The following is a 17085-nucleotide window of genomic DNA, read 5'->3' as shown; positions in this document are numbered from 1 at the left end:
AGAATCGGTCTAGATAGGAAAGATGGGTGGTTGGCTTGATGGATAGGTAGGTATATAGATGGATGGATAAGTAGATGGATGCATAGATAGATACAGAGACAGAGACAGATAGATGGATGGATAGAGAGAGAGAGATACAGATGAATTGATAGATGATAGATAGATAGATAGATAGATAGATAGATAGATAGATAGATAGATAGATAGATAGATACATAGATGGATAGATACATAGATGAATAGATAGGGGGCTGAAGAGAGAAAGAGATGCAGAGATAGATAGATGATGGATGGATAGATTGAGGGAGATGGATAGATATAGACAGATGATAGAGATAGGTGGATAGAAAATAGATAGATGGATAGGCAGGTGAGTAGAGAGGAGAAATGGAGAAAAAGAAAGAGAAAGGAATAGAAAAGGAGAAAAAGAGGAAGAAAGGGAGGGAGAAAGAGACAGAAGGGGTAATAGCATTTGTTAAGTGCTTATTAGCCTTAATGTAGCTTACTGTGTGCCAAGCATTGTGCTCTGTGCTAGAGATATGAATAGAAGCAAGCTAGACAATCCCTGTTTCAATGAACTTAGATCTGAAATGGGGAAAGTCAACCTCAAAGTGTTATATAAATGTCAGGTATTTTGCTGTGACCCCTTCCACTACCATTAATTTATGCTACCCTTTGGGAATCTTCATAGAATGATTCACTGTCCTGTACTCTCCTTTCACTTTCTATTCACTCCCCTTCCTGTAATGTAGCCCTACCCAAAGGGACATGTGTATGTCGGAGGGCTTTAAAAGAAAGGGTTCTAGGGGCTGAATGCTCAGGGAATTGGACGATGAATGTACTCAGTCTGGCTCTGACCAGGTGGTCTGTCTCAGCTGAGAGCAGCAAGTGAATTTCCAAATTGCCTGACTATCTGCCAAAAGTATTCAGCTGTATCTGACAGGCCAAGGGGGAAAAGGAGCGCTTGGTTTGTCCATCCACATCAGACAGGTGTATCTGGCCTAATACACTCTTTGGAAAAAGGCCATCCTCCAGCTTATATTAGTTTGGCGCATGGGTTACAGCCAATCTTGAATACCTTTGAGAAGATGGGAGGTTTTGCATGGAAGGGGTTCAGGGATAGAAATATGAGCAAAAGGATATGGAAACAGATGACTGGAATTCATGTATACTCTAAAAGTTAAAGGAAGAAGAAAGTTGGAGCAATTATTGTTTAATTCAAGGGGGGGGGGACTTTGGAGTAAGGATGGGGGAAAGAAGTAACCCAGAGTCTTTGGTTAAATTATTCAATCACATTCAACCTACACTTCATTTTAGTTGGCTGGTTAACAGACTAGGGCTTATCAAGTCACTTCACTATTCTGAGGGTCAGTTTCCTCATTTATAAAATGAAGTAACATAGATGCATACCTAAAATCACTACACATACCTAAAACCACCACACAGTAGCATAGACAGTATGAAGAGAAGTTTAGCCATTTTACTGGACATTTTGGATTGCCATGAAGTCAATCCAATCAATTACATTGAAATCCATTAACAGTAGAGCTGAAAATGACAACTCTATAGCCAATCTGATGATGGAATATAATTAGTCCTGTTGGCCTTGGCAAAGTATGTCATTCGAAAAAAAAAATTTTTCAAATACAGTGTTTTCTACACCAGCATGAAGGGTTATTTGAAAAACTGTGCTATGATCTCCAAGAATAAACATTTCTTTTTATCACCTCTTATCAGCTTGCATTTTTGCTTCAGTTGTTCTGAACCGGACCTTTTTCTTCCGGTAGTCTATAGAATCAAGCAACCAGAAGTGTGAACAAAACAAAGCAGCTCTGGTCTTTTTTGTTGAGGGTGCTGATCTGCTAAGGCTGTTTTTAACCCATCCATTTAAATGATGGACATATTCACCCTTTGCTTTCCAAAAAGGCTATAGACTGAGACCTATATAAGTCAAGGCCACAAGTACCAAAACTAGTGCTCCGTAGGCCACAGTTTCCTCTGGCTGCCTTCCAGGTGATGCTGGAACAACGGAAATAGCAAACAATGTGTAATAAGTGGTCTGCAGTTGGGAACAGCTGGAGGGAGCAGAGCAAGTGAGCAAATATCAGAGTTTGGGAAAGAGCATTTTGGCTGAACAAAGTTCACTGTTGTTTTCCAAAAAGGAAGAGGCACTAACTGAGACATCCGAGACAGAGGGGAACAGATTGATGCTAGACCCAAACTTCTAAGTCATGGTAAACTTGGCAACTCAGCTGAGTCCAACATTACCATTGTGCCCCTCAAATAAGGGAAAAGATTTCTTCTTAGAGGAAAGGGACCAAACGTAGGCACCTAAAGCATGACACCATAAACTTAAAGTCTAGAAAAAGATAGAACAACAAACAACAAAATGGTCGTTTCTTAATTTACTTGAATTAATGCCCCCACTACTCCATCTTGAAAATATTTATTGCTATCCAATGGAAAAGGCCACTCTATTAGGCAGTAAGCACCGCATTCCTGCAACTGTTCAAGTAGGGAAACAGAATTGGGAGGAGGGGGGTTGTGAGGAAGAGAATTAGACCTGTAATTTCATTGACACAGGGAGCTCCCAGTGAGGAAATCTCACTCCTTCTCCCAATACATACCAGCACTGCTCTGTAACTCAATCTTAGAGTTGCCTGTGACCCTAAGAGGTTAAAGGATTAGCTCAGAATTCGTTTTGATTTATTCAAGTTCTGGATAAGAAATGCAACTTGAATCCACTACACATCACCTTTCTATAAGGGAGGTTGAACAGTGTAATGAACAGAGTAGTGGTCTTGGAGTCAGAAGATCCAGATCCGAGTCTCACTTCTGCTGCATACTGGCTTTCTGTACTTGACCTGTTCAGTCACTTAACCTGAACCTCAATCACTCATCTGTAAAATAGTGATAATTGTGTTTGTACTACCTGCAGTACAAGTACAGTGGCAGCTAGGTGGTGCAGGGAATAGAGCATTGGGTTTGGAGTCAGAAAGACCAGAATTCAAATCCTGCCTTCAGTTACTTACTGTCTGTATGACCCTGGGCAAGTCACCACCTCTGGCTGCCTCAGTTTCCTCAAGTATAAAATGGGGATCATAACAGCACCTGCCTCACAGAGTTGATATAAGGATCAAGATCTATAAAGCACTTAGCACAGTGTCTGGTATATAAGTAGGTGTGAATGGATGTTTGTTGCCTGCTTCACAAGGCTGTTGTGAGGATCAAATGATATAATGTATTTAAAGTGCTATCCAAGATATAAAGTACTACCCTAATGTACAGTGGTGTTATTATTATCAGAGGGTATTAAGTTGGATTTCAAGGATTCTTTCCCACACAGAAACACTAAATGTTGTATTCTGTATCACATCTCAACTATGGAAATCAAAAGATTTTTACAGGTTTGACAGCAGGTATTATTCCCATTTTGCAGATGGGGGATCAAAGGTCAGGAATTTAGTTCAGTTTGTCTAAGCATGAGTTAGAGACAGAGCTGGGGGTAGGTTCTGAGGTTTCCAATTTCCAATTTCCTGTACAAGTCACTAAGCAGGGCTTCTTCCCTTCCTCGGTACAGCCTATTATAAACACAGCCATGCGGAACAAAGAGGGGTGTAGAGGGCATGTAAATAATTGGGACAGGCTTGGTTTTCTCCTTCCAATCTAGTGCTCTTGTGTTGTCAGGTTCAAACTTGAAGGGAACCAAAGATGAAAATGAAGCCCTCTACACTGGCATCCTTCTAATGCAATACCTACTATGCCCTTGCCTTGGTCTGTCTTCTTTCCCAGGCACTCAGTGGCCTCCTCCACATAATGCATTTGAAGTAGACTTGGTGGAAATCAATCATTCAGATGTTCTGCTTCCCCTCTAGATGACCATACAAGTGGGCACACATTGCTGAGGGTCTGTCACATGTCACATAGAGACAGGCTGCCATAAATCAGAACAGGTGAAACTTTGAGTGAGTCTGATTCTGTTGTGACCAAATTTATTTGTTCATTCATTTACCAAATATCTATTAAGTGCCTACTATGTGTAAGGTACCAAGCTAGGTATAAGGGAATATACAAAGAAAAATAAGATGGAATACTTCCCTCCTCGAGGAGGTTAGAGGGATGGAGTGTGGTTAGGGGAGGGGAGGCCGGCAAAAGAGTTCTGCCCTGGGATTTCATTGTGGGGAACTCCAAGTGTCCCTCTGTCAATGCAGCTTGACAGTCTTAAACTGTTGCTTGGGACACTTCAAGGTTAAGCAACTTGTCCATAGCCACAAAGCTACTTTGAGATTTGTGCTCTGACACTTACCGTGTTTCCCCGATAATAAGACCTATCCCGAAAATAAGCCCTCCCCTTACTGTGTAAGATTCCTCTAAAATAAGCCCTCCCCCGAAAATAAACCCTATTGAGATTGCTACTGTAGTGAAGGTGATCCCCTGCTACATTACGGTACCCTCTGTATGCACCGTCCCACCCCCCCCCCGTGAAATGCACGCGGTGCTCCGAGCTGCATCCAATCAGAGCTGCAGCAGTGAGAGCGTCATCCTGTTCTTCCCCAGTGATTTGCTTATTGAATAAAGGTACATTTTTTTGTTCACATTTACCTGTTTATTAAAATTGCTGTCAATGTTCATTAAAATAAGCCCTCCCCTGAAAATAAGCCCTCTGGTGTTTTTCTGTCCAAAAAGAATAAGACAGTGTCTTATTATCGGGGAAACACGGTACTAGTTATGTGACCTTGTACAAATCACTTAGCCTTGCAGATCTATTTTCTTTCTCTATAAAATGAAGGGATCAGGCCTCATCATAGATTAGCATTTATTTAATGTTTAAGGTTTGCAAAGCACTTTAAATATTACCCTGTTTGATCCTTAAATCAACCCTAGGAAGTGGGTGCTATTATGAATCCCAAATTACAGGTGAGGAAACTGAGGCAGGCAAAGATTAAGCAACTTGCCCAAGGTCACATAGTAAGTGTCTGATTCAGGATTTGAACTTGGATCTTTTAGATTTCACTCCAGAGTTATGGCCTCTACACCACCTATGATCCCTTCTAAGGCCCCTTCCAGTTCTTAATCTATGCATAGAATATGGACATGCCAGATGCCTATGCAGTTAGTACATGTTCAAAATTGGACTTGAACTCAGTTCATTTTGAGGCCCATCTCTCCATCGACTATTTTTCAGGAGAGGTGATTACACATACACAAATACATAAATCAGAATATGATAAGTATATAATATGCATAATTTGGATATTAATTTATAATGGAATCACTTGGTGGGAGTAGGGAAATTGGGGCAAGGATCAGAGAAGGCTTCAGAAAAGAACTGGGATGCCCTCCAATACCACCTGAAATGATCTTTCTGTGGCACAAGGTGAAGGAATGAATCTGGAGGAGGAAAGGATCACTTCCATTCAATAGGAAGCCAGAAGCAACATTCCTTGGGAAATCTTCCCAAGATTTCCCAAGAAAGTATGCTGAATGATAATGATAATAGAATGGCCAAAGCATGACTAAGGTGAGCATCCAAAGGGAAACCACTTCAGTGTTAGTTCCAAACTTCTCCTTGTTCCCATGAAGCATTCTCTGACTACTTCACTCCACAATGATGTTTTATCATATAGATTCCTTTAATATCTACAGAATATATATGTTACTAGATTATATACTGCATTACCGGGTTCTCTCATTCTTTCAAACATCAGTATTGTACTGACTCAAATTTGTAAAAAATAAAAATCATTCCCCAGTTGATAAATGGTCAAAGGATATGAACAAATCATTTTTAAAGAAAGAAATCCAAACTATAAATAGCCATGTGAAAAAAATGCTCCAAATCACTAATAATTAGAGAAAAGCAAATTAAAGCAACTCTGAGTTTCTACCTCACCAATCAGATTGGTAAAGTTCGCAAAGAAAGAAAAAGACAAATGTTGGAGACACTGTGGGAAATAGGTACATTAATACACTGTTGGCAGAGTTGTGAACTGGTTCAGCCATCCTGGAAAACAATTTGGAACTAAGACCCCCAAATTATTAAATTATACATACCCTTTGACACAGCACTACCACTACTAGGTTTATACCCCAAAGAGAGCAAATAAAGGGAAAAGGACACACATATACAAAAATATAGCAGCCCTTTTTGTGGTGACAAAGAACAAGAAACTAAGGGAGCATGCACCACTTGGGGAATGGATGAATAAATTATGATATATGAATGTGATGGAATACTACTGTGCTGTTAAAAATAAGATAATGGGGAGAATTTTAGAGAAACCTAGGAAGAGTTGTATGACAGAGTAAAGTGAGCAGAACGAAGAGAACAATAATAACAAATAATAAAAAAAATACAATAATAATAAAATTGTAAAGACAACTTTGAAAGACTTAAGGACTTTGATCAACGTGATAAACAACCATGATCCCAAAGGACTAATGTTCTTGACAGAGGGGTGATAGACTCAGAGTGCAGAATGAGACATATATTTTTTGGACATAACCAATGTGGGAATTTGTTTTGCATGACTATACATTTGTTACAAGAGTCTTGGTTTTATTCTTTTTCAATGCGGGAGGGAAGGAGATAAAGTGAATGTTCATTGATTTGGGAGCAAAAAAAAAAAACAAATTTAAATAAATAAATGAAACAAAAACAAATATCAGTATCGTGTCTCCCCAACTAGATTCCACAATCCAATGAGATTTGGGTGCGATAATGAGATGGCTCCCAAATCAAGAGAGTTGAAGTCTTCGATACTATGTGTCTTGCCTGGGTAATGAGATGTTTTCTAGTGGCTGCTAATAGATTCATTTGGATACCATGAGCATTACATAGAAATGAGTAATCAGTTTTCACAGAGGTCTTGTTTTCAGAACCAGGCCCAGTTTATGTGCCACAATGCATTATATTCACAGTTGGTTTTTTTTAACAGTGGAGTTTAAAAATGGGATTCAGGGACTATTTAATCTACTTCTTTTTATCCTCAACAATGCCTAGACTGCTAGGCCCACAATAGGTATTTATCAAATACTTTTCAATACTTTTCTACTTCAACAGGACTAGAGCTATATGATTTCATTCCAGAGTCTAGGCTAGTACACTGAACTTGAAATTCAATCTAATCCAATGAGTATTTATTATGTCCCTGTTCTGTTCAAGGGCAGGTAGATGGCACAGTGGATAGAGTGCTAGGCCTGCAGTCAGGAAGACTCATCTTTCTGAGATCAAAGCTGACCTCAGACACTTACTAGCTGTGTGATTCTGGGCAAGCTACTTAACCCTCTTTACCTCAGTTTTCTCATCTGTAAAACGAGCAGAAGAAGGAAACAGCAAACTACCCCAGTATCTTTGCCAAGAAAACCCCAAACGGGGACACAAAGGAGCAGATCCATCTGAACAACAAATTCTGTTCAAGGCAACATTAGTAGTTCAGTAGATATAGAGCATGCCAGGAAGACCTGAGTTCAACTCCAGCCTCTGACACACACTAGATGTATGACCTTGTGCAAGTCAACAATCAGTTCTCCTGGGGAACTCAACTCTGTGTTTCAGAAGAGTTACCAATCTGCTTTGATAGAAGCAGTGAAGGTTCCTCACTCAGAGTAACATATATGAGTCTAGAACAAATTTTATATATACATATATGTGTATGGATATATATGAACATATATTCAAGACATTGTGTTAGGTGCTAGGGATAAACAAACAAAATGGAAGATGGTCTCGTTCTTCAAAAAATTTTCATATGTTAATTTCATTGCACTACTTACAGTCTGACTTCAGGGCACATTTCTTCTGTGTCATTTCTGTTCTTCCATCCACCAAATGAAGAGAATTATAACTATTCGCTCCTTATCTCACTTAATGAAGCATCCTTGAGTTCTACTCAAAAAAGTAACTCTATAAAATATATATGTATTTTCAAGTGTCTCAACCTTTTATCCACCTCAAACATTAAATGAGTTGCCTAGACAAGAACAAAGTCATATCCAATTGCCCAGTCAGTTGTTTTTACAGACCTGTTTAGAATTTTTGTTTTGATGTAGAAACTAGTATTTATTTACCATTATGACTACTACATTTTTTCAATCTAATTCAGAGTTTAGACTTTTTATGGGCTATAGAAGTGAACAGTGTACCTCATTTGTGTCTCAGAGTCTGGCAGGGGGCAGTTTTTCTCTGTTTTTTGGTGTTGTTGTTTCGGGTTTTGGGTTTTGTTTTTGCAAAAATGCTTCATTAAGTCAGGAAATGTTATCAACTAGAAAAAAAAAAGATGTATTTCTTCATCTTCGACCATCTCAAGAACATAAGTAACTAGCAACACAACAGAAGGAGCCTTAGTTTACTGAAACTCTCAAAGGGCAGTTTCCTATATTGAGGCCATGGAGACTCTGAGCCAGAATATCCCACAAAATTGTGAAATAACATTTTCCTTTGAGGCAAACAACTTCCTGGAAAGCCTTCCATAAACATAAAATAGGGTTTCAAAATTATTTGTATTTTATCAGAGCCCAGCACAGGACCTGGAACATAAAAGCCACTTAATAAATAAATGCGTTTTGATTGATTAATTGATAGAATCAGAGGAGAAGAGCTCTCTTAAAGCGTGCCAGAATTTTATAAGCATTAAAATTATTCCACCATTAACTTCTTTCACGTGAGGATTTCAGATTGGTCACGAAGAGTCAATTGTGCCAGGGAAGGGAAACTGAATTTGTAATCACAGGGCCAGACCTTTACTTGCTTCAGCAGCAGTGAATAAGAATGAATTATGTGCCTACTCTGTCCTAGGCACTGTGCTAAGCTACAAGGATATAAAGAAAGGCCAAGTACTTTAGCCTCTCTGTTAGACTGGATCACTTCCAAGTTCTAATTCTCTGATCCAATGATCTTTCAAACCTCAGAAATTGAAGCATTATAAAACAATGAATTTTCACGCTAAAAACTCATGACAAATCCAAGGAAAAGCACAAGTGCAACTCCCTTTGATTTCCAAACTATGTTCTTCTCTTCTATCGCTATGTGACTCAAATTTTCTCTCCCAGTCAAATTCCTCCAGAAATGTATCCAAGCTGGTAACTTATTAAAGAACAAAACAAAGCTCACTTTATTGTGAAAAGCAAATACACGTAACCATATCATGAACCATGGCCTCCAGGAAGAAACTGAGAATCAAGGGATCAGGGTCCATTTCTTATTTTCTATCACTGACTCACTTTGTAGACTTAGATGAGGTATTCCACACTTGGTGTCCCAGTTTCCTTATCTGCAAAATGGGGGCAATAATCCCTATCATTAGTTTGCCTCACAGGGGTATTGTAAGGATTACTGAGATAACATCAAAGACCATGAAATTATTTAGAGAAATAGGAGGTGGGACATAGTACAAAGTCCTGTTAGTTTCATAACCTCTGCTTATCCTAGTGTCTTATTTGATAGTTAAAAAGGAATTACTCATACGTAGCCTTACCCACCAATAAAACACTGTAGTTCTTCAACTTTGGACTTAGCCTATAATTAGGAAGAGAGAGGTGGGAAGGGCAGCCCTTTGGACTCCCCTGGAAAACAGTCTAGGAATGGTGTCAATTAGGGCCAAGAATAAAGGGTACAATTTTCAATTCTACAAAAGGAAAGGTTGAAGAATGAGTGGGTCAGTAGAGTAGGTTGTCAATGATAAAGGATAAAACAAAACAAGTGAATATTTTAAGTTCCTTACACTGCATTCTGGAATAAAAAGTTTCATTTAAGATCTCTAAGGAGGCGTAGGGGTAGAAAGGCATACATTGTCTTTTTAGGTCTAATTCTAATTGATCAAGGAAAACACACACACACACACACACACGCATGCACTCATTTTTAAAGGGACTCTTTGGTATTCCATCCTTGTTCCATACGCCCAGCTTCAAGACTCTCTCCTTTTTCCTCAGGTACAAAAGGAAGGACATTTAAAAGGGTTCATTCAAGAGGCAGGTAATTGGGGGAAATTTAATATGCACTTTGCCTATTTTCATGCCTTTTTCATTCTTTATTGCAAGACATCAGAATGGAAGAAAGCAGCAAACATGATGAAAGACAGCATGAGTGATTTATCTGCTCACACTCAAATTCACTTAAAATATACTCTCTTCTCCCTATTTTTCCTTTCCAAGTCTCTCGAATTTAAGTATAACACTAGTCAACCTATGTATACAAGCACACTCACATGCATACATACATGCACTTTAAATCTGCATCTGTTTTTTGAAATCACTGTTCCAGTTTGGAGCACCACCATCTCCCCTGTTCAAAATCTTTTTCATGGTGGAAAAGAACTGGCTCTGGAGTTAGAGGGCCTGGCTTCACCTCTTATGCTTAATTACTGCTATGACTTTAGGTAAATTTGGCACATAGTAAATGTTTAATAAATGTTTGTTGGTTGACCACCCAACCTCTTTGGAACTTAGTTTCCTCATCTATAAAAACCCTCACTTGTCATATCTGATCAATAAGCAAATCCTATCAAACCTGCCTTCCCCATTTCTTGAATTTGTTCACTCTACTCTTATCTTCCCTTGTCTAGCCCTGCCCCATCACTACCTCTCTGGATTACTGCAAAAGTCTTTTAAAGTCTTCCAATATCCACTCTTTTTCTCTCTAATCCATCTTTAATCAACCTGCTAAAATAATCTTCCATATAAATAAATAGATATGATAGCTTTGCTCAAAAAATCTTCAGCAATTCCTTCTTTCTTGCCCACCAAGTCACTTTTAAACTTCTTTGCCTGGCATTCAAGGCTTGGAGCTGTCCACCCTTTCTACTCATATTATTTCCTTTCACATATTTTGTGCTCCATCCAAAAAAGAGCACTTTCTGTCCCCTGAATATATCCTATTCCTTTCCACATTCATGACTTTGTTCATGCAGTTCTATTCTTACAATGGTATGATTTCTTTTCTTCTCCTATTGAATTCCTAGCCCTCCATTAAAACCCAATTCAAAAATCTCCACCCCTCTCATCACCTCCAAGCTTTCTCTTTCTTTTCTCCAAGCTTTTTCTCCCCCTTCAACCTCACATTGTACTTTGGGAATAACTGTAATTCACTTATCATGTAATATATATTACAGTTATAATTGTTTGTATCTTATCTCCCTGCTACACTATAAGCTCCATGAGGGGAAGGACAATTTCTTTTCAAAATTTTGTATTTCTGCTAGCCCTCAGCACAGTGCTCTGCACAGTGTAGGCATTCAAGTATTTGTTGAATGAATGAATGAATGAATGAATGAATGAATGAATGAATGAACATAGGGCTCTATCTCTAATCATAAGCCTTTGGTGAGTTTGATAGGATTCAGCTTCCTAACCTATCTCCTATTCCTATTTCATAAAGGAGATCTGGAATAGAGTATTGGGTTTACCAGGGCAGCTAGGTAATGCAATGGATGAAGTGCCAGGCCTGGAGTCAGGAAGACTCCTCTTAGTGAATTCAAATCTGACCTCTTACCAGCTGTATGACCCTGGACAAGTCACTTAACCCCATTTACCCTAGTTCCTCATTCATAAAATGAGCTGGAAAAGAAAATGGAAAAACATTCCAGTATCTTTGCCAAGCAAACCCAAAATGGGGTCATGAAGAATCAGACATGCCTGAGACAACTTAACAATAACAATATGGGTTTAAAACCTAAAGAAAATGGGCATAGATCTATACAATGACATCAGCCAGGAGAATTGTGTGTTTTTCCCTTAAAAGGATGTCTCTATACTATTATAAATGCACCACACTGGGGCAAGGAAAATTCGATTAACCTGGTTTGCTACGCTCTCTCTTTGTCTCTCTCTCTCCCTCTCTCTTTCTCTGTCTGTCTGTCTGTCTGTCTGTCTGTCTCTCTCTCTCTCTCTCTCTCTCTCTCACACACACACACACACACACACACACAGAGCAGAGAATAGGAAGCAAACGGTTTCAATGGAAGTTCTGAATATATAATGTTTTCCCAATCTAAGACAACCCCTGACAAACCAAGCCGAAAGAATGCTTGTTCCTGCACTCAGTTAGCCATAATCACATATAGTCTGTTTTCACCTTAGTTTCAAAACATTTGATCCAGCCTCCAGAAAGCATTTTCCCAAGCCAAAGCCTTCTTAATAGTTGAAAAAGGGACAAGTTCACTATCTGATTTATCTTTAATATCCTGTTAAGCTTGAATAGAACAACAATATGGAGAGGGCAAAAAACAACAACATGAAAACACTGCACCAGAGGGATATGAATATAATGGATAGAAAACTGGCCTTGGACTCGGGAAGATCTGTGTTCAAATCCTAACTCATACTAGCTATGAATCCTGGGCAAGTCAGTTAACCTCTGAGAAACTGAGACAACTCTAAATTACATAAGATTTACTGATCCGTATTGGAAGAGACAGTCCTCTCTTTCCTACCATACCTCTGAAATCACAAGTCCAGACCACCACCCTCCCACCCCACCCCACTCCACCCAAAAAAACAGTGTAAGTTGCCTCACGTGAACCCAGTCTCAAAGCATGTTAACTAAATATATACCCCCTGAAAAGTTAACAAAACCAAATAATATGTTTTTAAGATAGGGGCAAATGAGGGGTGGGGTGGGTAAGGAGATGAACGGACCACAGATTTTAGGGAGAAGAAGTAAAGAAACCAGCTTAACTCTTTTGAAGCATGAGCAAAATTCCCTTTTCTGTTACCAGTTTTTTTAAAAAATTAACAAAGTCACACAAGAGGGGAAATGAAAAGGGAAATTGTTAGATTTCCCATCTGTCCAAAAAGCCCCCTGGCCTGTTTCAGAACCCAGTGAATATAACTGTTAGGGCTGTGGTTACCAACATTGCAATCCCATGAGGCCTTGCACCACCTAACCATTATATCAATAAGGAAGTACAATCACTAAACCACAAGCCAGTTTCTTTTCTGAGCCCACATGTTGCTTTAGAAGGATTTTTAAACAAGAGGCTTTCCTGTTTTTGAAACCTGTGCATCCGCATGGCTTACAGGTTACTCAAATACTCTTATCACTTGAAGCAACTGCTGGTGTAAATTTCAAAATGCTTACTCTGGCTGTCCCCTCCCCTCACTGCACATATATATCTATTTACTTGTTGGAAGCAGGGCTTACTGTGTCTTCTTGCCAACTGCTGACAGAGAAGAAAGAGTACTGGTTACACATTAGGCCCTACGGTTTAAGCATTCACGCCAGACACTGTCCAAACACCATTTAGTCATTGACCTTTAAGTCAGGATAACCACACAGAGAAAAAAAATCGACAGAAATAGATTCGTGTTGATAGCAGTGTTTCTGAACATACACATGTGCCGATACCACTTGGGAAATAAATTCGTGGAATGTGTGGCCCACTTAATGCTGAATTTATTATGGGACTGGTCAGCATCTACACAGCTGGAAAACAAGCTGAAGTACAATCAGGTCTCAAGTCCTCCTAAATCCATCAGATACAGTTGACTTTCAGGCTTTTAGCTAGAAAATAGACACAGAAAACTGTCCATAGAGGATAGTGTGGTGGCCTGTAGATATGTGATATTTAAACTACCCATACTAAAATGCAGAACAATATACAAGTCAGTGCTTGACTGATTTGGGGTTGGGTTTTTTTTTTCCTCAAGCAAGTTTTAAAAAATTAAGATTAAAGGGGGGCATTTTGGATCAATCAGTCAAATCCACAAATTGACAAATCTTTCCTGCTCTGTGCAGTGGCTTTGGGAAGAGGTGCCAAACATAACAGGTCTATCGATAACCATCTTCTGGTTTGACTCCTGAGCTGGCAAATAGCCACTTCATCCTGTTCAATAAATACCTGAAAAATTAATCAGAGATTCCCACCCCCCACCAGACCTTATGGGGATCAGAATGCACATCTGCAGTTAATAGTGAGCCTGTGGTCAGTGGCTGGGATTCTGTTGTCAGTAATGGCCTCACTAGAGAAAGGACAAAGAACTGGGGAACTTCACTCCATAGCTCAAGCTTTTGAAATCTATTAGCTAAAACCCGTTACCTTTAAGTTCACCTCACAGAATCCACATGGCAATAAGATTTAGCACTTATCTAACCTCACATTTCACAGTCTTTGGATGTTAGAATTAACACTTAGCTCATTTTTTTTTAAAAGAAAGGAAAGGAAGGGAAAAAAGGAAGGAAGGAAGGAAGGAAGGAAGGAAGGAAGGAAGGAAGGAAGGAAAGAAGGAAGGAAGGAAGGAAGGAAGGGAGGGAGGAAGGGAGGAAGGGAGGAAGGGAGGGAGAGAGGGAGGGAGGGAGGGAAGGGAGAGAGAGGGAGGGAGGGAGAAAGAAAAAGGAAAAAAGAAAAAAGAAGACTTGTATACCAAAAAGAATCTGCTTTCAGTTTGAGCAAAATGGTATTTTGTTGATTTTATTTTATATTTTCATTCAAATAAACTTGCTATTCCACTGAAATAAGTGCCATAAAGATCTTATGCTGAGATGCAATTTTAATGTGGGAGGGGGTATTTGCTCATTTAATAAAACTTTGATAATGACCCTTCCGTGAAAGACTTAATATAATTGTGTCCTCACGAAACGTGTCAGAATAGATCTTTCTACACATTTTCATGCAAAATATATTAAGAGGAGGAAAAAAAGACTGGGGAATATCATGCTTCCTATACAAGAATAGCAGATTATTTTTAAAACTTGGGAATCTTTTTATAAATAATCAACCCTGCCAGTACATAGAGCATAATATTGCCCTGACTTTTTTTTTTCCCAAATAATAACTTCTGTTTTGCATGATGGAAAAAGCTAGGGCCATAAAAACCAAAGTAGGGGAAAAGTTTGGTCAATTACCTGATTAAAAGAAAACTGTGTGAATAAGCAAACTAGATATCTGGGGCCTAAAAACCTTCTTGTGTATCTGATATAGTTGAAGTACCTAGCTATAGGGACTTAATTGAATTTACTAGATAATTGTTCAATCACTAACTTCTTTTTGACAATGCAGACAGACCTGGTTTTAGTGCCCTCAATCCTGAGGACAAGTATTACCCAATGAAGAAAAACGTCAATTCTTTTTTCACGCTACTGTTGACGCTGCCTCCCCAACCCTGTGCCACCAGGCCTGATTCCAGGACTGTGGTCTGCATGTTCTGTGCTATCTTAGGGCTTCCAGCTCACATTGCCAATGAGGGCACTAGGTCCTTTGATGACAAAGGACACTGTCATAGGACGTTCTGAATAATTTCACACAGACTAAAGAAATTCTGCCTTTGGGGCCATTCTTCTCCCCCTGGGGTATTCTTCTACCTAGAACAGCAAAGCAGAGGTGAAAATTTCTTCAGCCCACATCCCTACCAAACACTGGAAATCCCATTCTCCCTTTACACATCTCCCCCAAGTAACCACTTTAGTTTAGAAATATGCCCCAGGAACATGTGACAATGTTGGTTTTCCTGTGAAATACTTGTATCAAGGGAGGAAAGGGAGGAGGATAAAGAGGCATCTGTGCCTCTGAGGCACACAACCCAGACCTATCCACTTGGGGGTTGAATCACTTGTTCTCACCATAACTGTCAAGGACCACAGGATGGATAGAACCGCCAAATGGTTGATTATATTTGGTTAAGACAATCAAAATGAATGAACAATCTGCAGTACAGCTTGGTGAGATCCAAGACATATAGACTGATTCAGCCTTTAATTACAGCTTTTGTGTGCAGAAAGGATCTTTAACTCAGTTTGATTGAAGCGTTATACTCCATAATATAAATATCCCATAAGATAAGGAGAGAAACCAGCCTTGCTTGGATGCTTACAGACAAAACCATACTAGGAATTAAAATAAAATAAAACCAGGCAAGGACACTCACGAGTCCTAGTTTTAGTTTTTACTCTATCCTAGACCCTAGGTCTTAACCTTTCTTCTGTGGTGCCTTTATCATTAAGATGTTACCAGTAATAAAGCTTTTTTTGAAAAAAAAAACACTCAATAATACAGTACAATTAAGGTGAAAGGGACTCTGTTACAGTGCCTAGGATAGAAATTAAACAACCCCAATATGGTTTCATAAAAAGCACTCAAGTGTATCAGTAAGCCATAAAAACAGGCAGGAGGAAAAAAAATTTTTTTAATTTTAAAAACATCCTAGTTGGAAATGATCTGCAAATTGATAAAACACTGAGTTGCTAACGCTGTGTTTATTATTTTTCACTAAGATAAAAAATTAACTTTGCAGCCTTGGCTAGCAAGTCAACTGAACTCTGAACTCCACCATCTGCGTAGGGGACTCGGTATTTTTGTAGCTTCGGGTTACAGGTTAAGGCTGCCAACTCTTGATTATTGGTAAATAGACTTTGGGTGTCCAGACAACTTAGCCGGGGAGTGCTTCTGGGAAGCCCAAGCAAACGCCCACCCCAGCACCAATGCGGGGTGGTGGAGGACAAGGGAGAGGACAGTGGGTCACTGATCATGAGAGAGCTTGGGAAATAAGGCCATCCCAAACCCTCCTCCACTGGATGTCTGGTATTACCCAAGAAAGCTGTTGCGACATGTGCCAGGGAATTTGCCTCACAATGCAAGTCAGCCCAGACAGGAAGGCTGCAGCGGAGGCCCCGCCAACCGGGGAGCAGGCTGCAGCACGCTCCGCGGCCAGGGAGAACACATGGGACCACACTGCACAATGCAGCTCCATCTGCGGATGCGTTCCTATTCCCCCCTCCCCACCCCACCCCTCCAGCCCACCCCACCCCACCTCAGGCGCTGTTCCCTTGGATCCTCCTCGCAAGCAGCTGGATCAATTTACTCTAGCCTACGGTGCACACTCTACAAGCACAGACTGAATTATTACTCATGGAAATCCCCTCTGTTTTCAGTCTTTGAACGAGGGAATCAGGTAGCTTTCAAGCTCCCAATAATTAATAGCCCTTTTGGTCAAGGGAGGAACAGCCAAAACATGCCGGAGGCTACGGCTTTCCAAACAGGCTGCCTGGTTTCTAGTAAATTAGAGGGAGTGGGCGGTGGAGGTAGGGAGTAATGTTGTCCTGGCTGGAGAGTGTGGTCTTCATTGACGTCAGCAAGCTGCCCGTCTCTTCTC

The 17085-nt window shown here is 39.8% G+C and overlaps 2 long non-coding RNA genes across 3 annotated transcripts in view; one reads left to right on the top strand and one right to left on the bottom strand.

Moving 5' to 3' along the window:
• The window catches only part of LOC138143580 (uncharacterized), a 186213-nt gene that overhangs the window by 4999 nt on the left and 164129 nt on the right, over positions 1–17085 (bottom strand). The gene's annotated exons all lie outside the window — the stretch shown is intronic.
• Positions 1–17085, top strand: part of LOC138143579 (uncharacterized) — a 35478-nt gene that overhangs the window by 12576 nt on the left and 5817 nt on the right. The gene's annotated exons all lie outside the window — the stretch shown is intronic.

This window comes from Petaurus breviceps, unplaced genomic scaffold (genome assembly GCF_028583685.1).
Source record: "Petaurus breviceps papuanus isolate PSGF00001 unplaced genomic scaffold, PetGlider_PUasm1.0 90650, whole genome shotgun sequence".
NCBI classification, from domain to species: domain Eukaryota; kingdom Metazoa; phylum Chordata; class Mammalia; order Diprotodontia; family Petauridae; genus Petaurus; species Petaurus breviceps.
This window is presented reverse-complemented; position numbering and strand designations above follow the sequence as displayed.